The 21,637-nt window shown below is 26.5% G+C and overlaps 1 long non-coding RNA gene across 1 annotated transcript; it reads left to right on the forward strand.

Moving 5' to 3' along the window:
- Window positions 1-187: 187 nt before the first annotated feature.
- On the forward strand, window positions 188-16,428 carry LOC126302167 (uncharacterized). The gene is made up of 2 exons (XR_007553095.1): window positions 188-249; window positions 15,870-16,428. It is a non-coding gene; the product is annotated as an uncharacterized LOC126302167 (long non-coding RNA).
- The last annotated feature ends 5,209 nt before the right edge of the window (window positions 16,429-21,637 follow it).

Here is a 21,637-nt window from a genome sequence, read left to right on the forward strand (position 1 = left end):
TTAGTTCATTATTTTTTATTTTGATTTTATAAATATTTTAGGTTTTTTATTAAGATTATTAATTTAATTTTAAAATTTTTGTAATAATGATAGAATTAGTATATTTATTTGTATAAAATTTTTACCTTGTGAACTTATTATAAGGAACTAGGCAAAATTGATTTCCACCTGTTTATCAAAAATACTTTGAGGTCTTGCCTGCTCAATGAGCGTATTTTTAAAGAGTCGCGGTATTTTGACCGTGCAAAGGTAGCATAATCATTAGTCTCTTAATTAGTGGCTGGAATGAATGGCTTGATGAGAAATCAACTGTCTCTTAATAAATTTTTGAATTTAACTTTTGAGTCAAAAGGCTTAAATTCTTCTTTAGGACGAGAAGACCCTATAGAGCTTGACATTTTACTTTTATATGGTTTTTTGTTTGTCTTTCTATATTTAATGATGATGTTTTGTTGGGGTGACATGAAGAATAGATAAACTCTTCATTATTATATCATTTATTTATGTTTGTTATTTTGATCCATAATTTATGATCATAAGATTAAGTTACCTTAGGGATAACAGCGTAATTGTTTTTGAGAGCTCATATCGACAAAGCAGATTGCGACCTCGATGTTGGATTAAGAAAAATTTTGGGTGCAGGAGCCCAATGATTAGGTCTGTTCGACCTTTAAATTCTTACATGATCTGAGTTCAGACCGGCGTGAGCCAGGTCGGTTTCTATCCTAAGATTATTAATCCATATTAGTACGAAAGGACCATATGGTTAAAATATTTTTTGTTATATTGATTAATATTAATTTATATACTATTTTGACAGATTAATGTGTTGAATTTAGAATTCATTTATGTAGATTTTTTCTACAAATATTATTGCTACTTTATGATTTATTTATATTTATTTTGAATTTTCTTTTATTGGTTATTTGTGTTTTAATTAGTGTTGCCTTTTTAACTTTATTAGAGCGTAAGGTTTTAGGTTATATCCAGATTCGAAAGGGTCCAAATAAGGTAGGTTTTGTTGGAATTCCTCAGCTATTTAGAGATGCTATTAAGTTAATTTGTAAGGAGCAGCCAATTCCTATTATATCTAATTAACTACTTTATTATTTTTCCCCTGTATTTAATTTAATGATTTCTGTTTGAGTAATTTTTCCTTATTTAACTTATATGTGTTCTTTTTCTTATGGATTTTTGTTTTTTTATGTTGTACTAGATTAGGTGTTTATACTGTTATGATTGCTGGTTGATCTTCTAATTCAGATTATTCATTGTTAGGTTCTCTTCGTTCTGTTGCTTAAACAATTTCTTATGAAGTTAGTTTAGCTTTAATTTTATTGTCTTTAATTATTTTAATTGGTAGTTTTAATATGTTTGATTTTATAAACTATCAGCTTTATTGTTGGTTTATTATTATTTCTTTTCCTTTAGCTTTAGCTTGTTTTGCTTCTTGTTTAGCTGAAACTAATCGTACTCCTTTCGATTTTGCTGAAGGGGAATCTGAGTTAGTCTCAGGATTTAATATTGAGTATGGTGCGGGTGGTTTTACTTTAATTTTTTTAGCTGAATATACTAGAATTGTTTTCATAAGAATATTATTGGCTTTCATTTTTTTAGGCGGTGATTTTTATTCTTTTATATTTTTTATTAAGCTTGCTATTATATCTTTTTGTTTTATTTGGGTTCATGGAACATTACCACGGTTTCGTTATGATAAATTAATGTACTTAGCTTGAAAAAGTTTTTTACCTTTATCTTTGAATTTTTTTTATTTTCTTTGTTGGTTTAAAGATTTTATTTATCTCATTTGTTTAGTGAAATTTTTTGAGAAAAGTTAATAGAAGAGTTAAACTTCTAATTTTATGTTTTCAAAACATATGATTTTCCTAAGCTAATTAACTTTTATTCCTTAATTAATTTATCTCATGCGTTTGCGACATGGACATTAATTAAGAAATATGTAAAGTAAATAATTGTTAAGATTTGACCTGTTATAATATAAGGTTCTTCAACAGGTCGTTTACCAATTCACGTTAGTAAGCATACAACAACTACTATAATTCAGAATAAAATTTGATTAATAGGGTAAAATTGAATACCTCGGAATGGTGTTTTATTATAAAATGGTAAAATTATTAAGATTCTAATTGATAAAAATAATGCAATAACACCTCCTAACTTATTAGGGATAGATCGTAGAATTGCATATGCAAATAAGAAATATCACTCTGGTTGAATGTGAACTGGTGTTACTAATGGGTTGGCAGGTACAAAGTTATCTGGATCTCCTAATAGGTAAGGATTGATTAAACATAGTATAATTAATAATGATGTTATTATTACAAATGTAATAGAATCCTTAAAGGTAAAGTATGGATGGAATGGAATTTTTTCAATATCTCCATTTAGTCCAAGAGGATTATTTGATCCTGTTTGGTGAAGAAAAAATAAATGAATTGCTGTTATAGCAGCATTAATAAATGGTAAAACAAAATGGAATGTGAAGAATCGATTTAATGTTGCATTATCAACAGCGAATCCTCCTCATACTCATTGGACTAAATCTGTTCCTAAGTATGGGATTGCTGATAATAAATTAGTAATTACTGTTGCACCTCAAAAAGATATTTGGCCTCAGGGTAAGACATATCCTATAAATGCAGTTGCTATAACAAAAAATAAAATCACTGTACCAATTATTCAGGTATGTATATATATATATAAGATCCGTAGTAAATTCCCCGTCCTACATGTAAGTAAATACAAATAAAAAATATAGATGCTCCATTTGCATGTAGGGTTCGGATAATTCAACCATTATTTACGTCTCGGAGGAGGTGTACTACACTACTGAATGCTATTTTAATATTTGATGTATAATGTATAGCTAAAAGTAGTCCAGTTACGAATTGAATTACCAAACATAACCCTAATAGGGATCCAAAATTTCATCAAAATGAAATATTTGTTGGGGCAGGTAAGTCAATTAAAGAGTTATTAATAATTTTAATTAAAGGATGTCTTAATCGTAAGGGTTTATTCATTAGTAATTATCTTATTTTACGAATAGGTCCCTGATTAATATTAGTGATTTTAACAACTGCTAGTAGTGCTAAAAATAAATAAATTATTATTATTATTGTAATAATAAATGTTGGTCTGTTATATAATTTTTCTAAAGATATTTTTATTTCTTGATAATTGATTGAATTATCAAATTTATAGTTTCGGTGATTTGAAAAAGTCTATAAATATTGATAGATCTAGATTAATTAATATTTATATGATAAATACTCACATTATTAATGTAATAATTATAGTAATTGATTTAGGCTGAAATATTTCGTTTGATGCAATTCTTGTAATATAAATAAATAATACTAATATACCACCAAGAAATGTTAAAAATAAAATATATGATAATCAATATCTTTCTATTATTGTTCCTATTATTAATCCAACTAGGAAGGTTTGAAGGATAATAAAAAGCATTATTGATATTGGGTGTCTTAATTTAATAAAATTAATATTTATTACATTTGATAATGATATAATTATTATTTTGATCATTTCAGGGGTTAGTTTATTTAAAATATCGGTTTTGGGGACCGATGATGGAAGCTTTTCCACCTCTGAAATTTTAAAAGTTGGGGCTGGACTTATTTCCGATTTACAAGACCGGCGTTTTTTTTAAACTATGAAAACTAATGTTTATATTTTCTATTTTTACTTCTTTATTGATTTGTTTTGCTGGTGTTTATGTTTTTTCTTCTAAACGTAAACATTTATTAATGGTTCTTTTGAGATTAGAATATATTGTTCTTTCTTTATTTATATTAGTTATTGTTTTTCATATTGAGTTTGATTATGATTATTTTTTTCCTGTTATTTTTTTAGTTTTTTCTGTTTGTGAGGGTGCTTTAGGTCTTTCTATTTTAGTTTCAATAATTCGTTCTCATGGTAATGATTTTTTTAATTCTTTTGGTTTATCTTTATGTTAAAGTATTTATTTATAACTATTTTTTTGATCCCTCTTTGTTTATTAAATAATTGTTGATGGTTGGTTCATTCTTTAATGTTTCTGTCGAGTTTTGTGTTTATAATTTGTGTTTATTCATATGCTGATTTGAATATAATTAGATATTATTTTGGTATTGATTATTTTTCTTTTAGTTTAATTTTGCTTAGTTTTTGGATTTGTTCTTTAATAATCACTGCTAGAGGTTCAGTTTATTTAAGTTCATATCGTTCTAATTTTTTTTGTTTTTATGGTTTTAATTTTAATAATTATGCTTTACTGTTCATTTGCTAGATTAAGTCTTCTTTCTTCTTATATTTTTTTTGAGGCTAGATTAGTTCCTACTTTACTTTTAATTTTGGGTTGGGGTTATCAGCCTGAGCGTTTGCAGGCTGGTGTTTATTTAATTTTTTATACTTTGGTTGCTAGATTGCCTTTATTATTGGTCTTATTTAAGGTTTATGATTTTTCTAATACTTTATATTTTCCTTTATTAGTTGATTTTGGTTCTTATTATTTTATGTTTTATGTATTTATAATTTTGGCTTTTTTAGTTAAGATACCTATATTTTTGGTTCATTTATGACTTCCTAAGGCTCATGTAGAGGCCCCTATTTCAGGTAGAATGATTCTTGCTGGTGTTTTATTGAAGTTAGGTGGTTATGGTATTTTTCGTGTTATAAAGGTTATTTCTTATTTGGGTTTAAAGTTTAATTATTTTTGATTATCTTTAGGTTTATCTGGGGGTGTTATTGTAAGATTTATTTGTTTTCGTCAGGTTGATTTAAAATCTTTAATTGCATATTCTTCTGTTGCTCATATAAGAATGGTTATTGGTGGATTGATGACTATGAATTGATGAGGTTGTGTAGGTTCTCTTTCTCTAATGGTCGGTCATGGTTTATGTTCTTCTGGTTTATTTTGTTTATCTAATATTATTTATGAACGTTTAGGTAGACGAAGATTATTAATTAACAAGTGTATAATTAATTTGATGCCAAGAATGGCTTTATGATGATTTCTTTTAAGATCATCAAATATGGCTGCTCCTCCTTCTTTAAATTTGGTAGGTGAAATTAGATTATTAAATAGAATTATATCTTGATCTTCTTTTAGATTCTTTGCTTTGATTTTTTTATCTTTTTTTAGAGCTGTTTATACTTTGTATATATTTTGTTATTCTCAGCATGGAAGTTATTATTCTGGTGTTTATACTTGTTCTCTTGGTTATTTTCGTGAATATCATCTTTTACTTTTACATTGATTACCTTTAAATATTCTCTGTTTAAAGGGTGAATATTTCTTTGTTTATTTTGCATAAGTGTTTTAATTAAAAATATTGTTTTGTGGAATCAATGATATGAAGTTTTTCATCTTAGGCCGTGAATTTATTTTCTATTTGTTCTTTGAGTTTTTTTTTCTTTGTTTTTTTCGAGAACTATAATTTTTAATTTAGGTATTTATTATTTAATAATTGATTATAGAGTTTTTGTTGAGTGAGAGCTTTTCAATTTAAATGGTTCTATAGTTGTTATAACTTTAATTTTGGATTCAATATCTCTTATTTTTATATCTTTTGTTATATATATTTCTTCTTTGGTTATTTATTATAGAGAGGATTATATATCTGGTGAAAAGAATATAAATCGTTTTATTATTATTGTTTTAATATTTATTCTTTCTATAGGTTTTTTAATTATTAGCCCTAATTTAATTAGAATTTTATTAGATTGAGATGGTTTAGGTTTAGTTTCTTATTTTTAGTTATTTATTAACAAAATGTAAAATCTTATAGTGCGGGTATGTTAACTGCACTTTCTAATCGTATTGGTGATGTTGCTATTTTGATTTCTATTGCATGAATGTTAAATTTTGGTGGTTGAAATTATATTTATTATTATGATTTTATTTCTAATTCTTTTGAAATAAAGCTCATTACTATATTAATTGTTTTAGCAGCTATAACTAAGAGAGCTCAGATTCCTTTTTCTTCATGACTTCCTGCTGCTATAGCAGCTCCTACTCCTGTTTCTGCTTTAGTTCATTCTTCTACTCTTGTTACTGCTGGTGTTTATTTATTAATTCGTTTTAGACCAATATTAGATACTTATAAGTGTGGTTGATTTTTACTTTTAATTGGTTGTATAACTATATTTATGGCTGGATTGGGTGCTAATTTTGAATTTGATTTGAAGAAGATTATTGCTCTTTCTACTTTAAGACAACTTGGTTTAATTATAAGAATTTTGGCTATGAGTTATCCAAAGCTTGCATTTTTTCATTTATTGGCTCATGCTTTATTTAAGGCATTATTATTTATATGTGCAGGTTCAATAATTCATAATTTGAAGGATTCTCAGGATATTCGTTTTATAGGATCAATTGTTAATTTCGTACCTTTAACTTCAGTTTGTTTTAATGTTTCTAGTTTATCTTTGTGTGGTATACCTTTTTTAGCGGGATTTTATTCAAAGGATTTAATTCTTGAGATGGTTTGTTTAAGATGAATTAATTGTTTAATTTTTTTCTTTATTTTTTTCTACTGGTTTAACTGCTTCTTATTCTTTTCATTTGTTTTATTATTCAATATCTGGTGATAATAATTTTTATTCTAGATTTTCTTTTGATGATAAGGTTTATTATATTTCGTTTGGAATAATTGGTCTATTGTTTGTTGCTGTTTTTGGTGGTAGTCTTTTATCTTGATTAATTTTTCCTATTCCTCATGTGATTGCTTTACCTTATTATTTAATGTTTTTAACTATTACAGTTGTTATTTTAGGTGATTATTTCGGTTATCTTTTTTCTAATTTTGATTTTTATCATAATTTATTTTCTTTAAGTATACTTTCTTTTGTTAGATTTGCCGGTTCTATATGATTTATACCTTTTCTTTCAACTAAGTTTATTAGATATTTTCCTTTTAAAAATAGGTTATTATTCATCTAAGTCATTTGATTATGGTTGAGGTGAATTACTTGGTGGTCATGGTTTATATAGATTATTTATTTATTTAATTGGTTATATTCAAGGTTGATATGATTCTAATTTCAAGATTTATCTTTTAACTTTTATTTTTTGAATATTTATTTTGGTAATATTATTTTTCGTTTACTTAAATAGCTTATAATTAGAGCGTGACACTGAAGATGTTAAGGAAGTATTTTTTACTTTTAGGTATTTATAAATATAGATATATTGTTTTTACAGTGAAAATGTAATGTTTTATTTAAACTATATAAATTTTAGAAATGTTAACAGAGTTTAACCGCTAATATAAAAAGTTAGCAGCTTTCATATTGGCTTTACATTTCCTTAATTGGAACTATTATAGTTCAATTATATTATTAACAGTAATACGCCTCTTTTTGGCTTCAATTAATAAGAATAAGGGTAGTACATACCAATCTTCCAGGTCGAAACTGACTGCAATATTTCGCTTCTTATTCTATTTAAGGTTGATTGATAATATCAATACTTTTTGAATGCAACCCAAATGTTATGTTTAACTACAACCCTTTATTCTGCTCACTGTAATGCTCCTTGATTTCATTCATGGTATAGTCCACCTAGTAGTACTAGAATAAAAAATATTGTTGATACTGTTCAGATTATAATGTCTGATGTTTTAAAAATAATTACAATTGGTAGAATTAGTGCAATTTCTACATCAAAAATTAAAAAGATTACTGCGATTAGGAAGAATCGTAGTGAGAATGGTATTCGTGCTGATCTTTTTGGATCAAACCCACATTCAAACGGTGATCTTTTTTCTCGATCATTAATTAATTTTTTTGATAGTGTTGTTGCCAGTATTATAACAATTATTGGAATAATAAATCTAATGAAAACTCTTGTTGATAGAATTATAATTGTTTTTCTTGATTTATATCAAGCTTTCTGATTGGAAGTCAAATGTACTATTTATACTAGAAAAACAATTATCTACCTCATCAATAAATAGAGATATATAAGAACAATCATACTACGTCTACGAAGTGTCAGTATCATGCTGCTGCTTCAAATCCAAAGTGGTTTCTTGGTGAGATTTGATTTATTGAGTGTCGAAGTAGACATGTTGATAAAAAGATTGTTCCAATAACTACGTGTAAACCATGGAATCCTGTTGCAACAAAGAATGTTGATCCATAAACTGCATCTGCAATGGTAAAAGGTGCTTCTCAATATTCATATGCTTGAAGTATTGTAAAGTATAGTCCTAATAACACTGTGAAGAATAATCCTTGTAGTGCTTGAGTATGATTAGATTCTATTAAACTATGATGTGCTCATGTTACTGTTACTCCTGATGCTAAAAGAATAGCTGTATTAAGTAATGGAATTTGTATAGGGTTAAAGGGTTGAATTCCTAGTGGAGGCCATAGTATTCCTAGTTCAATTGTTGGTGCTAATCTTCTTCTAAAGAATGCTCAAAAAAAGAAACGAAAAATAATACCTCTGATGCAATAAATAATAATTATTCCCCATCGTAATCCAATTGATACAAATCCTGTATGTAATCCTTGATATGTTCCTTCTCGTACTACATCTCGTCATCATTGAATTATGGTTAGTAGGGTAATTCCAAATCCAATTATGAATAAGTTAATATTAAATAGGTGGAATCATTTTGCTAGTCCTGATACTAGGACTATTGCTCCAATTGCTCCTGTTAATGGTCAAGGTCTATAGTCTACTAAGTGGAATGGGTGGTTTGAGTGAGTTGTTAACATAGGTTTAATATACTTCTCTAGAGTATAGATTTCTTAGAATTGAGAAAACATAGGCTTGAATTATTGCTACTGCTGATTCTAGAATTAATAGAAGTATTTGTCCAATAATTAGTAATGAGATTAAGTTTATTGCTATAGATGGTCCTGTGTTTCCTAATAAGGTTAATAATAAGTGTTCTGCAATTATATTTGCTGCTAACCGTACTGCTAATGTACCTGGTCGAATAACATTACTAATTGTTTCAATTAGTACTATAAATGATATTAATGCAGGCGGTGTACCTTGTGGTACAAGGTGTGTAAATATATGATTAGTATGGTTAATTCATCCAAATAATATAAATCTTAGTCATATAGGTAGGGCAATTGCAAATGTTAATGCTAAATGTCTTGTTCTAGTAAAAATATAAGGGAATAATCCTATGAAATTGTTAAATAATATTATAATAAAAATTGAGATGAAAATGAATGTTGTTCCATTAAATGATTTTGGTCCAAGTAGTGTTTTAAATTCATTATGTAAGGTTAAATTTAGTTTATTTCAGATAATGTTAATTCGTGATGGTGTAAGTCAAAATAGTGATGGGATTAATAATAGTCCTAGAAATGTTATAGTTCAATTTAATGATAAATTAAAGATGTTAGTTGATGGGTCAAATGTTGAGAATAAATTTGTTATCATTTTCAATTTAAGTTTTTTATTTCAATTGTTCCTTTTTCAACTCTTTTAATAAGGTTAGGTTTAAATGAGAAGAAGTTTATTTGATTAAACAAGATTAAAGTAGCTGAAAATATAATGAATAGTGATAATCATATAAGAGGGGATATTGATTTGGATATAATTTCCCCATCAGAAGTAGTCGTTAATTTACTATTATTTGGTTTAAGAGACCATAACTTACTTTCAGTCATCTGATGAATTTCAAGGTGTACTAATTTTTTTAGTTACTTTAGATTGACACTCTAATGTTATTTATTTTAACTAACTCCTTAAATTATCTTAGATAATCACTTAATAAATAAATTTACTGAAGTTCTTTCAATTACAATTGGTATAAATCTGTGGTTTGCTCCACAGATTTCTGAGCATTGTCCAAAGAAGAATCGAAGTCGATTTATTGTGAATGTTCCTTGATTTAACCGACCTGGCGTTGCATCAATTTTAACCCCTAATGCAGGAACTGCTCATGAGTGTAAAACATCTGATGCTCTTATTAATACTCGTACTTCTGTATTTATTGGTAGGATTGTTCGGTTATCTACATCTAGCAGTCGAAATCCATCATTTTCTAGGTCTTGTTCTGGTGTTATGTAAGTGTCAAATTCTACGTCTATGAAGTCTGAATATTCATATCTTCAATATCATTGTCGTCCAATGGTTTTAAGTATAATTATTGCATCTACTGAATCATCAAGTAAATATAATAGTCGTAATGATGGAAGGGCAATAAAAATTAATGTAATTGCTGGTAAAGCTGTTCAGATTGTTTCAATTAAATGTCCATGGAGTATATTACGGTTAGTATAGGCAATAAATAATATATAACTTAAGGCATAACCTACAATTACTGTAATTAATAATAATACGACCATAGTATGATCATGAAAGAATGATAATTGCTCCATTAATGGTGAAGCTCCATCTTGAAGAGCTAAATTTGATCATGTTGCCAATAATAAATATTTTCTAATAAAAGGTCAAACCTTTATTTGTAGAGCTTAAATCTACAGCACTAATCTGCCACATTAGAATCTAGAGATTAATGGTAATTCTGAGTAACTATGTTCTGCAGGAAGGTTATTTTGTAGTCATTCTGTTGATCTTCTTATGTTAGCTCTAAATATAATTGCTTGGTTTGTAACCATTCTTTCTCATATAATTACAATGAATATAATGATTCCTACAATAGAAATTGTAGACCCAATTCTTGATACTACATTTCATGATGTAAATGCGTCTGGGTAGTCTGAGTATCGTCAAGGTATTCCTGCTAATCCTAGGAAGTGTTGGGGAAAGAATGTTAAGTTTACTCCAATGAATATAATTGTAAATTGGATTTTTAATCATGTATTATTTAAAGTTAATCCTGTAAATAGTGGATATCATTGAATAACACCTCCTATAATTGCAAATACTGCTCCTATAGATAATACATAATGAAAGTGGGCTACTACATAATATGTATCATGTAATACAATACCAAGTGATGAATTTGCTAATACTAATCCTGTTAATCCACCAATTTTAAATAGGAAAATAAATCCTAGAGCTCATAATAATGGTGGATTGAACTTGAATTTAGTTCCATATAATGTAGCTAATCATCTAAATACCTTAATTCCTGTAGATACAGCAATAATTACTGTTGCTGATGTAAAATATGCTCGTGTGTCAACATCCATTCCTACTGTAAATATATGATGTGCTCATACAATAAATCCTATTAGTCCAATTGATAGTATAGCATAAATCATACCTAATGTTCCAAATGATTCAATTTTTCCTCTTTCTTGACATACAATATGTGAAATAATTCCGAACCCCGGTAGAATTAAAATATAAAATTCTGAGTGTCCAAAGAATCAAAATAAATGTTGATATAGAATTGGGTCACCCCCTCCTGCAGGGTCAAAGAATGATGTATTTAAATTTCGGTCTGTTAATAATATAGTAATAGCTCCTGCTAAAACTGGAAGTGAAAGAAGGAGAAGTAATGCTGTAATAGCTACAGATCATACAAATAAAGGTGTTTGATCTAAAGTTATACTTTCTGATCGTATATTAATTGCTGTTGTAATGAAATTCACTGCACCAAGAATAGATGATACACCTGCTAAGTGCAGTGAAAAAATAGCTAGATCTACAGATGCACCCCCGTGTGCAATAGCTCCTGCTAAAGGAGGGTAAACTGTTCATCCTGTACCAGCACCATTATCTACTATAGAAGATGTAAGAAGAAGGGTTAGTGAAGGTGGTAGTAATCAAAAACTTATATAATTTATTCGTGGAAATGCTATATCTGGTGCACCAATTATTAGTGGAACAAGTAAATTACCAAATCCACCAATTATAATAGGTATTACTATAAAGAAAATTATTACGAATGCGTGAGGTGTAATAATAACATTATAAATCTGGTCATCCCCAATTAGAGATCCGGGTTGACCAAGTTCAGCACGAATAAGTATTCTTATTGATGTTCCTACTATTCCTGCTCATGCTCCAAATAGGAAGTATAAAGTACCAATGTCGTTATGGTTTGTTGAGAATAATCATTTTTGCGGTAAGATGGCTGAATTTTAGGTGGTAGACTGTAAATCTACTTATGAGATGTTTTCTCTCTTACCATATATAGGTCTTATATTCAATTATGATTCTAGACTGCAATTCTAGAGGTGTAAAATTTTACTAAGGCCTAAAAGATTATTCTTTTAATTATAACTTTGAAGGTTTTTAGTTTGATTAACTTAAGTCCTTAGTATAATAAAATTAAGGTTGATGTTGAAATCAATCCTATCGTTGAAATTATTACTGTTACAGGAAGAATGATTCTTAATTTTTGGGACTTTATCTTTATAGATCACGAATTTTCTGTGTATGATATAATTAGAGCTGAGAATCTAATACGTACATAGTAGTAGAGTGTAATTGTAGTTAATACAACTATAATAGTTATAATAGTTGTTATATTGTTTTCTATTAACGATTGTATTACAATTCATTTTGGTAAGAATCCAAGGAATGGTGGTAGGCCACCTAAAGATAGTAAAGATAAGAATATTATGAATTTAATTTCGGTTTTTATATTTCTGGCTGAATAAATTTGATTTATGAAAAATAAATTTATTTGCTTAAATAATAAAACTATAATTAATCTTAATAGTGAGTAAATAATGAAGTATAGTTCTCAGATTTTTTCTCTGACTGTTAATGATCTAATTATTCAACCTAGGTGTCTGATTGATGAATATGCTAAGAGTTGTCGTAAGGATGTTTGATTTAAACCTCCTATTGCCCCAATAATAATTCTTAAGTTAATAATTGTTCAAATGAAAGTTCTTAATTGAATACAATAAGATAAGACCATTGTTGGGGCGATTTTTTGTCATGTTATTAAAGTTAAACTATTATTTCATCTTGATGCTCCTATAACTACTGGAAATCAGAAATGGAAAGGTGCAGCTCTAATATTTATTAATAATCTAGATCTAATTATTATTGATGGGATAAATTCTGTTTCCCATCCCATGGGATATTTTATTTGAATCAGCAAAATTGAAAATAATAGTATTGTCGATGCTATTGCTTGGACAATAAAATATTTAATTGATGATTCGTTTATTATTATATTTTTATTTCTTGTTAGGAGTGGAATAAATGAAAGCAAGTTGATCTCAAGTCCTATTCAAACCCCAAATCAGGAATTTGATGAAATGGACAGGATCGTTCCTATCATTAATGTTAATAGGAAGAGAAGTTTCGTAGAGTTGTTGGTCATTAAAAAGGAGAGGATTGATACCTCTATAAATGGGGTATCAACCCATTAGCTTGTTTAGCTTACCTTTTTACATTAAGGTGTATGATGCACGTTAGTTTTTGATACTAAAGGAGATAGTTTAATTCTATCTCATGTAATTTTAATGAAGGTAATTTTATTTAATTTATTTACCCTATCAAGGTAACCCTTTAACAGGCACTCCATTTATTTAATATATAAATCGAGAGTTTTTTTTGAAATTATTTTATGTATTATTTTGTTTAATTAGGATTAATTTATCCTGCTCCTTTTATTTTTATATATATATATATATATATATATATATATATATAATAAATGATTTATATTTATATATTACATTTAACTAAAATTAAAAGATTATAAGTTTATTTTATCTTTATCAATTGATTATTTTAATACACTTATTTACCTAGGATTATAGCTACTTATGTTTTTAGCTTAAAATAGGTTATTATAATATAATATATATAATAATATGTAATTTAATATTTAATATTATTATAATTGGATATAATAAATAAGATTATTAATTTTAAATATATAATATTATAATTAATATAAATAATTATATTTATTATAATAATATAATTAATATAAATTATCTATAATTAGATTATTTAACTAACATATATATAAGTTAACTTAATATAAAGAAAAAAATCATATTAATAACATATTATATTAAATTACATAATTGTATAAAATATATTTATTATATTATTTAATCTTTCTTTATTTATTAGTGAAAAGAAAGATTAAATAAGAAAGAATATAATACATTTATTGCTATACGTGTTCCATATTAATCTTTAATTATATATAATAGAGAAGTTGTTGTGGTCATACAGGGGAGCGTTTCTTTTTTTTTTTTTGTTAATGTTTGTGGTTTTTTTCTTTTTTTTTCTTTAAATATTTGAATCTTTTATTTTTTCCTGATTTAATAAATTTAAAAATTTCTTATTTTTTAATTTTAAAAGTTTTATTCTTGCTTGTTTATTCACTTTTTCTTTGTATTATATGTAAGTTTTGTTAGACTAAATGTTCTTTTTGCAGTAATTTGATTTAATTATCAAGTGATTTTGGATTTAGCAATTGATTTAGTATCGGCATAATTCGTGCCAGCAGCCGCGGTTATACGATTGATACAAGTGAATATTATTGGTTAAAACAGTTGTTTATACTACTAGGGTTGAAATATAAATTTGTAAGGTGAAATGTTAAAATTTATTTGTGGCCCTTTTTATGAATCTGTGAAATTTAAATAATAAACTAGGATTAGATACCCTATTATTTTAAATGTTAATTATATTTACCTGGGTACTATTAGTTAAGGTCTTTAAACCCAAAGAATTTGGCGGTATCTCATTCCATTCAGAGGAACCTACCCATGATTGATAATACACGATTTACTCTACTTAATTTATTTGTTTGTATATCTCTGTTATCAGAGACTCTTTTTAGAGTTATAATTCTCAAGATTTATAATTATAAAATATTTCAGGTCAAGATGCAGCTTAAAGTTAAGAGGAGGTGGGTTACAATAGATTTTTGTTTATAACGGATTTGATAGTGAAATACTGTTAATGAAGGTGGATTTGATAGTAATTTAATTTATTTAATTTAACTGATATTGGCTCTGAGATGTGTACACATCGCCCATCGCTCTCATTATTGATTATTCTATTTTATTTTAAAGTAGCTTCAATTTAGATGAGATAAGTCGTAACATAGTAGATGTACTGGAAAATGTATCTAGGAAGAGTTTCAAGATATAACTTATTAGTAAAGTGTTGCATATACACTGAAAATTTTTCTGTGCAAATCAGGATATCTTGAATATTTATTTTATTATATTTATTTTTTGTTTATTTAATTATTTAATATAAATAATTTTATTGTATTTTGTCTTAGTATATTTTATAGAATTGATTTTTTAAATTATAGTGTATTGGTAATGTAAGTGTTTTATGAAATATTATTTTAAATTTTTTTAAGTAGATTTTATTTATTGTACCTTTTGTATCAGGGTTTATCAAAATTTTAGTATTTATTTTACTTGTCTCGATTTGGGTTGATTTATAAATAATTTATAGTTAATGTATCATAATTATTATTAAATTATTTATAGAAATGAGATGTTAATCGTTTCGCAAAATATCTAGTTTCTTAAGAAAAAATTTAATTTTTTAAAGTTATTTGTTTTTATTTAATTTCTTAAGTAAAAATATTAACTTATTTATTCTTCAAGGGATAAGCTTTGTGGTAATAACCTATAATTTACTTTATATAAATATAATAGTAAGCTTTAAACCAGCTGTCTTTAAGATTACGTTTTAGTTCATTATTTTTTATTTTGATTTTATAAATATTTTAGGTTTTTTATGAAGATTATTAATTTAATTTTAAAACTTTTGTAATAATGATAGAATTAGTATATTTATTTGTATAAAATTTTTACCTTGTGAACTTATTATAAGGAACTAGGCAAAATTGATTTCCGCCTGTTTATAAAAAACATGTCCTCTTGTTAATACTTTGAGGTCTGGCCTGCTCACTGAGCGTATTTTTAAAGAGTCGCGGTATTTTAACCGTGCAAAGGTAGCATAATCATTAGTCTCTTAATTAGTGGCTGGAATGAATGGCTTGACGAGAAATCAACTGTCTCTTAATAAATTTTTGAATTTAACTTTTGAGTCAAAAGGCTTAAATTCTTCTTTAGGGCGAGGAGACCCTATAGAGCTTGACATTTTACTTTTATATAGTTTTTTGTTTGTCTTTCTATATTTAATGATGATGTTTTGTTGGGGTGACATGAAGAATAGATAAACTCTTCATTATTATATCATTTATTTATGTTTGTTATTTTCATCCATAATTTATGATCATAAGATTAAGTTACCTTAGGGATAACAGCGTAATTGTTTTTGAGAGCTCATATCGACAAAGCAGATTGCGACCTCGATGTTGGATTAAGAAAAATTTTGGGTGCAGGAGCCCAATGATTAGGTCTGTTCGACCTTTAAATTCTTACATGATCTGAGTTCAGACCGGCGTGAGCCAGGTCGGTTTCTATCGTAAGATTATTAATCCATATTAGTACGAAAGGACCATGTGGTTAAATTATTTTTTGTTATATTGATTAATATTAATTTATTTACTATTTTGACAGATTAATGTGTTGAATTTAGAATTCGTTTATGTAGATTTTTTCTACAAATAGTATTGATACTGTATGATTTATTTATATTTATTTTGAATTTTCTTTTATTGGTTATTTGTGTTTTAATTAGTCTTGCCTTTTTAACTTTATCAGAGTGTAAGGTTTTAGGTTATATCCAGATTCGAAAGGGTCCAAATAAGGTAGGTTTTGTTGGAATTCCTCAGCTATTTAGAGATACTATTACGTTAATTTGTAAGAAGCAGCCAATTCCTATTATATCTAATTACCTACTTTATTATTTTTCCCCTGTATTTAATTTAATGATTTCTTTAGCCGTTTGAGTAATTTTTCCTTATTTAACTTATATGTGTTCTTTTTCTTATGGATTTTTGTTTTTTTTATGTTGTACTAGATTAGGTGTTTATACTGTTATGATTGCTGGTTGATCTTCTAATTCAAATTATTCATTGTTAGGTTCTCTTCGTTCTGTTGCTCAAACAATTTCTTATGAAGTTAGTTTAGCTTTAATTTTATTGTCTTTAATTATTTTAATTGGTAGTTTTAATATGTTTGATTTTATAAACTATCAGCTTTATTTTTGGTTTATTATTATTTCTTTTCCTTTAGCTTTAGCTTGTTTTGCTTCTTGTTTAGCTGAAACTAATCGTACTCCTTTCGATTTTGCTGAAGGGGAATCTGAGTTAGTTTCAGGATTTAATATTGAGTATGGTGCGGGTGGTTTTACTTTAATTTTTTTAGCTGAATATACTAGAATTGTTTTCATAAGAATATTATTGGCTTTAATTATTTTAGGCGGTGATTTTTATTGTTTTACATTTTTTATTAAGCTTGCTATTATATCTTTTGGTTTTATTTGGGTTCGTGGAACATTACCACGGTTTCGTTATGATAAATTAATGTACTTAGCTTGAAAAAGTTTTTTACCTTTATCTTTAAATTTTTTTTATTTTCTTTGTTGGTTTAAAGATTTTATTAATCTCATTTGTTTAGTGAAATTTTTTGAGAAAAGTTAATAGAAGAGTTAAACTTCTAATTTTAAGTTTTCAAAACATATGCTTTTCCTAAGCTAATTAACTTTTATTCCTTAATTAATTTATCTCATGCGTTTGCTACATGGACATTAATTAAGAAATATGTAAAGTAAATAATTGTTAAGATTTGACCTGTTATAATATAAGGTTCTTCAACAGGTCGTTTACCAATTCACGTTAGTAAGCATACAACAACTACTATAATTCAGAATAAAATTTGATTACTAGGGTAAAATTGAATACCTCAGAATGGTGTTTTATTATAAAATGGTAAAATTATTAAGATTCTAATTGATAAAAATAATGCAATAACACCTCCTAACTTATTAGGGATAGATCGTAGAATTGCATATGCAAATAAGAAATATCACTCTGGTTGAATGTGAACTGGTGTTACTAATGGGTTGGCAGGTACAAAGTTATCTGGATCTCCTAATAGGTAAGGATTGATTAAACATAGTATAATTAATAATGATGTTATTATTACAAATGTAATAGAATCCTTAAAGGTAAAGTATGGATGAAATGGAATTTTTTCAATATCTCCATTTAGTCCAATAGGATTATTTGATCCTGTTTGGTGAAGAAAAAATAAATGAATTGCTGCTATAGCAGCAATAATAAATGGTAATACAAATTGGAATGTGAAGAATCGATTTAATGTTGCATTATCAACAGCGAATCCTCCTCATACTCATTGGACTAAATCTGTTCCTAAGTATGGGATTGCTGATAATAAATTAGTAATTACTGTTGCACCTCAAAAAGATATTTGGCCTCAGGGTAAGACATATCCTATAAATGCAGTTGCTATAACTAAAAATAAAATCACTGTACCAATTATTCAGGTATGTATATATATATATAAGATCCGTAGTAAATTCCCCGTCCTACATGTAAGTAAATACAAGTAAAAAATATAGATGCTTCATTTGCATGTAAGGTTCGGATAATTCAACCATTATTTACGTCTCGGCAGATGTGTACTACACTACTGAATGCTATTTCAATATTTGATGTATAATGTATGCTAAAAATAGTCCAGTTACGAATTGAATTAGCAAACATAACCCTAATAGGGATCCAAAATTTCATCAAAATGAAATATTTGTTGGGGCAGGTAAGTCAATTAAAAAGTTATTAATAATTTTAATTAATGGATGTCTTAATCGTAAGGGTTTATTCATTAGTAATTATCTTATTTTACGAATAGGTCCCTGATTAATATTAGTGATTTTAACAACTGCTAGTAGTGCTAAAAATAAATAAATAATTATTATTATTGTAATAATAAATGTAGGTCTGTTATATATTTTTTCTAAAGATATTGTTATTTCTTGATAATTGTTTGAATTATCAATATTTATAGTTTCGGTGTTTTTGAAAATGTCTATAAATATTGATATATCTAGAATAATTATTATTGATATGATAAATACTCACATTATTAATGTAATAATTATAGTAATTGATTTAGGCTGAAATATTTCGTTTGATGCAATTCTTGTAATATAAATAAATAACACTAATATACCACCAAGAAATGTTAAAAATAAAATATATGATAATCAATATCTTTCTATTATTGTTCCTGTTATTAATCCAACTAGGAAGGTTTGAAGGATAATAAAAAGCATTATTGATATTGGGTGTCTTAATTTAATAAAATTAATATTTATTATATTTGATAATGATATAATTATTATTTTGATCATTTCAGGGGTTACTTTATTTAAAATATCGGTTTTGGGGACCGATGATGGAAGCTTTTCCACCTCTGAAGTTTTAAAAGTGGGGGCTGGACTTATTTCCGGTTTACAAGACCGGAGTTTTTTTTAAACTATTAAAACTAATGTTTATATTTTCTATTTTTACTTCTTTATTGATTTATTTTGCTGGTGTTTATGTTTTTTTTCTAAACATAAACATTTATTAATGGTTCTTTTGAGATTAGAATATATTGTTCTTTCTTTATTTATATTAGTTATTGTTTTTCATATTGAGTTTGAATATGATTATTTTTTTCCTGTTATTTTTTTAGTTTTTTCTGTTTGTGAGGGTGCTTTAGGTCTTTCTATTTTAGTTTCAATAATTCGTTCTCATGGTAATGATTTTTTTTAATTCTTTTGGTTTATCTTTATGTTAAAGTATTTATTTATAACTATTTTTTTGATCCCTCTTTGTTTATTAAATAATTGTTGATGGTTGGTTCATTCTTTAATGTTTCTGTCGAGTTTTGTGTTTATAATTTGTGTTTATTCATATGCTGATTTGAATATAATTAGATATTATTTTGGTATTGATTATTTTTCTTTTAGTTTAATTTTGCTTAGTTTTTGGATTTGTTCTTTAATAATCACTGCTAGAGGTTCAGTTTATTTAAGTTCATATCATTCTAATTTTTTTGTTTTTATGGTTTTTTAATTAATAATTATGCTTTACTGTTCATTTGCTAGATTAAGTCTTCTTTCTTTTTATATTTTTTTTGAGGCTAGATTAGTTCCTACTTTACTTTTAATTTTGGGTTCGGGTTATCAACCTGAGCGTTTGCAGGCTGGTGTTTATTTAATTTTTTATACTTTGGTTGCTAGATTGCCTTTATTATTGGTCTTATTTAAGGTTTATGATTTTTCTAATACTTTATATTTTCCTTTATTAGTTGCTTTTGGTTCTTATTATTTTATGTTTTATGTATTTATAATTTTGGCTTTTTTAGTTAAGATACCTATATTTTTGGTTCATTTATGACTTCCTAAGGCTCATGTAGAGGCCCCTATTTCAGGTAGAATGATTCTTGCTGGTGTTTTATTGAAGTTAGGTGGTTATGGTATTTTTCGTGTTATAAAGGTTATTTCTTATTTGGGTTTAAAGTTTAATTATTTTTGATTATCTTTAGGTTTATCTGGGGGTGTTATTGTAAGATTTATTTGTTTTCGTCACATTGATTTAAAGTCTTTAATTGCATATTCTTCTGTTGCTCATATAAGAATGGTTATTGGTGGATTGATGACTATGAATTGATGAGGTTGTGTAGGTTCTCTTTCTCTAATGGTCGGTCATGGTTTATGTTCTTCTGGTTTATTTTGTTTATCTAATATTATTTATGAACGTTTAGGTAGACGAAGATTATTAATTAACAGGTGTATAATTAATTTGATGCCAAGAATGGCTTTATGATGATTTCTTTTAAGATCATCAAATATGGCTGCTCCTCCTTCTTAAAATTTGGTAGGTGAAATTAGATTATTAAATAGAATTATATCTTGATCTTCTTTTAGATTCTTTGCTTTGATTTTTTTATCTTTTTTTAGAGCTGTTTATACTTTGTATATATATTGTTATTCTCAACATGGAAGTTATTATTCTGGTGTTTATACTTGTTCTCTTGGTTATTTTCGTGAATATCATCTTTTACTTTTACATTGATTACCTTTAAATATTCTCTGTTTAAAGGGTGAATATTTCTTTGTTTAGTTTGCTTAGGTATTTTAATTGAAATATTGTTTTGTGGAATCAATGATATGAAGTTTTTCATCTTAGGCCGTGAATTTATTTTCTATTTGTTCTTTGAGTTTTTTTCTTTGTTTTTTTCGAGAACTATAATTTTTATTTTAGGTATTTATTATTTAATAATTGATTATAGAGTTTTTGTTGAGTGAGAGCTTTTCAATTTAAATGGTTCTATAGTTGTTATAACTTTAATTTTGGATTCAATATCTCTTATTTTTATATCTTTTGTTATATATATTTCTTCTTTGGTTATTTATTATAGAGAGGATTATATATCTGGTGAAAAGAATATAAATCGTTTTATTATTATTGTTTTAATATTTATTCTTTCTATAGGTTTTTTAATTATTAGCCCTAATTTAATTAGAATTTTATTAGATTGAGATGGTTTAGGTTTAGTTTCTTATTTTTAGTTATTTATTAACAAAATGTAAAATCTTATAGTGCGGGTATGTTAACTGCACTTTCTAATCGTATTGGTGATGTTGCTATTTTGATTTCTATTGCATGAATGTTAAATTTTGGTGGTTGAAATTATATTTATTATTATGATTTTATTTCTAATTCTTTTGAAATAAAGCTCATTACTATATTAATTGTTTTAGCAGCTATAACTAAGAGAGCTCAGATTCCTTTTTCTTCAT

This window comes from Schistocerca gregaria, unplaced genomic scaffold (assembly GCF_023897955.1).
Source record: "Schistocerca gregaria isolate iqSchGreg1 unplaced genomic scaffold, iqSchGreg1.2 ptg000167l, whole genome shotgun sequence".
Lineage (NCBI taxonomy): Eukaryota > Metazoa > Arthropoda > Insecta > Orthoptera > Acrididae > Schistocerca > Schistocerca gregaria.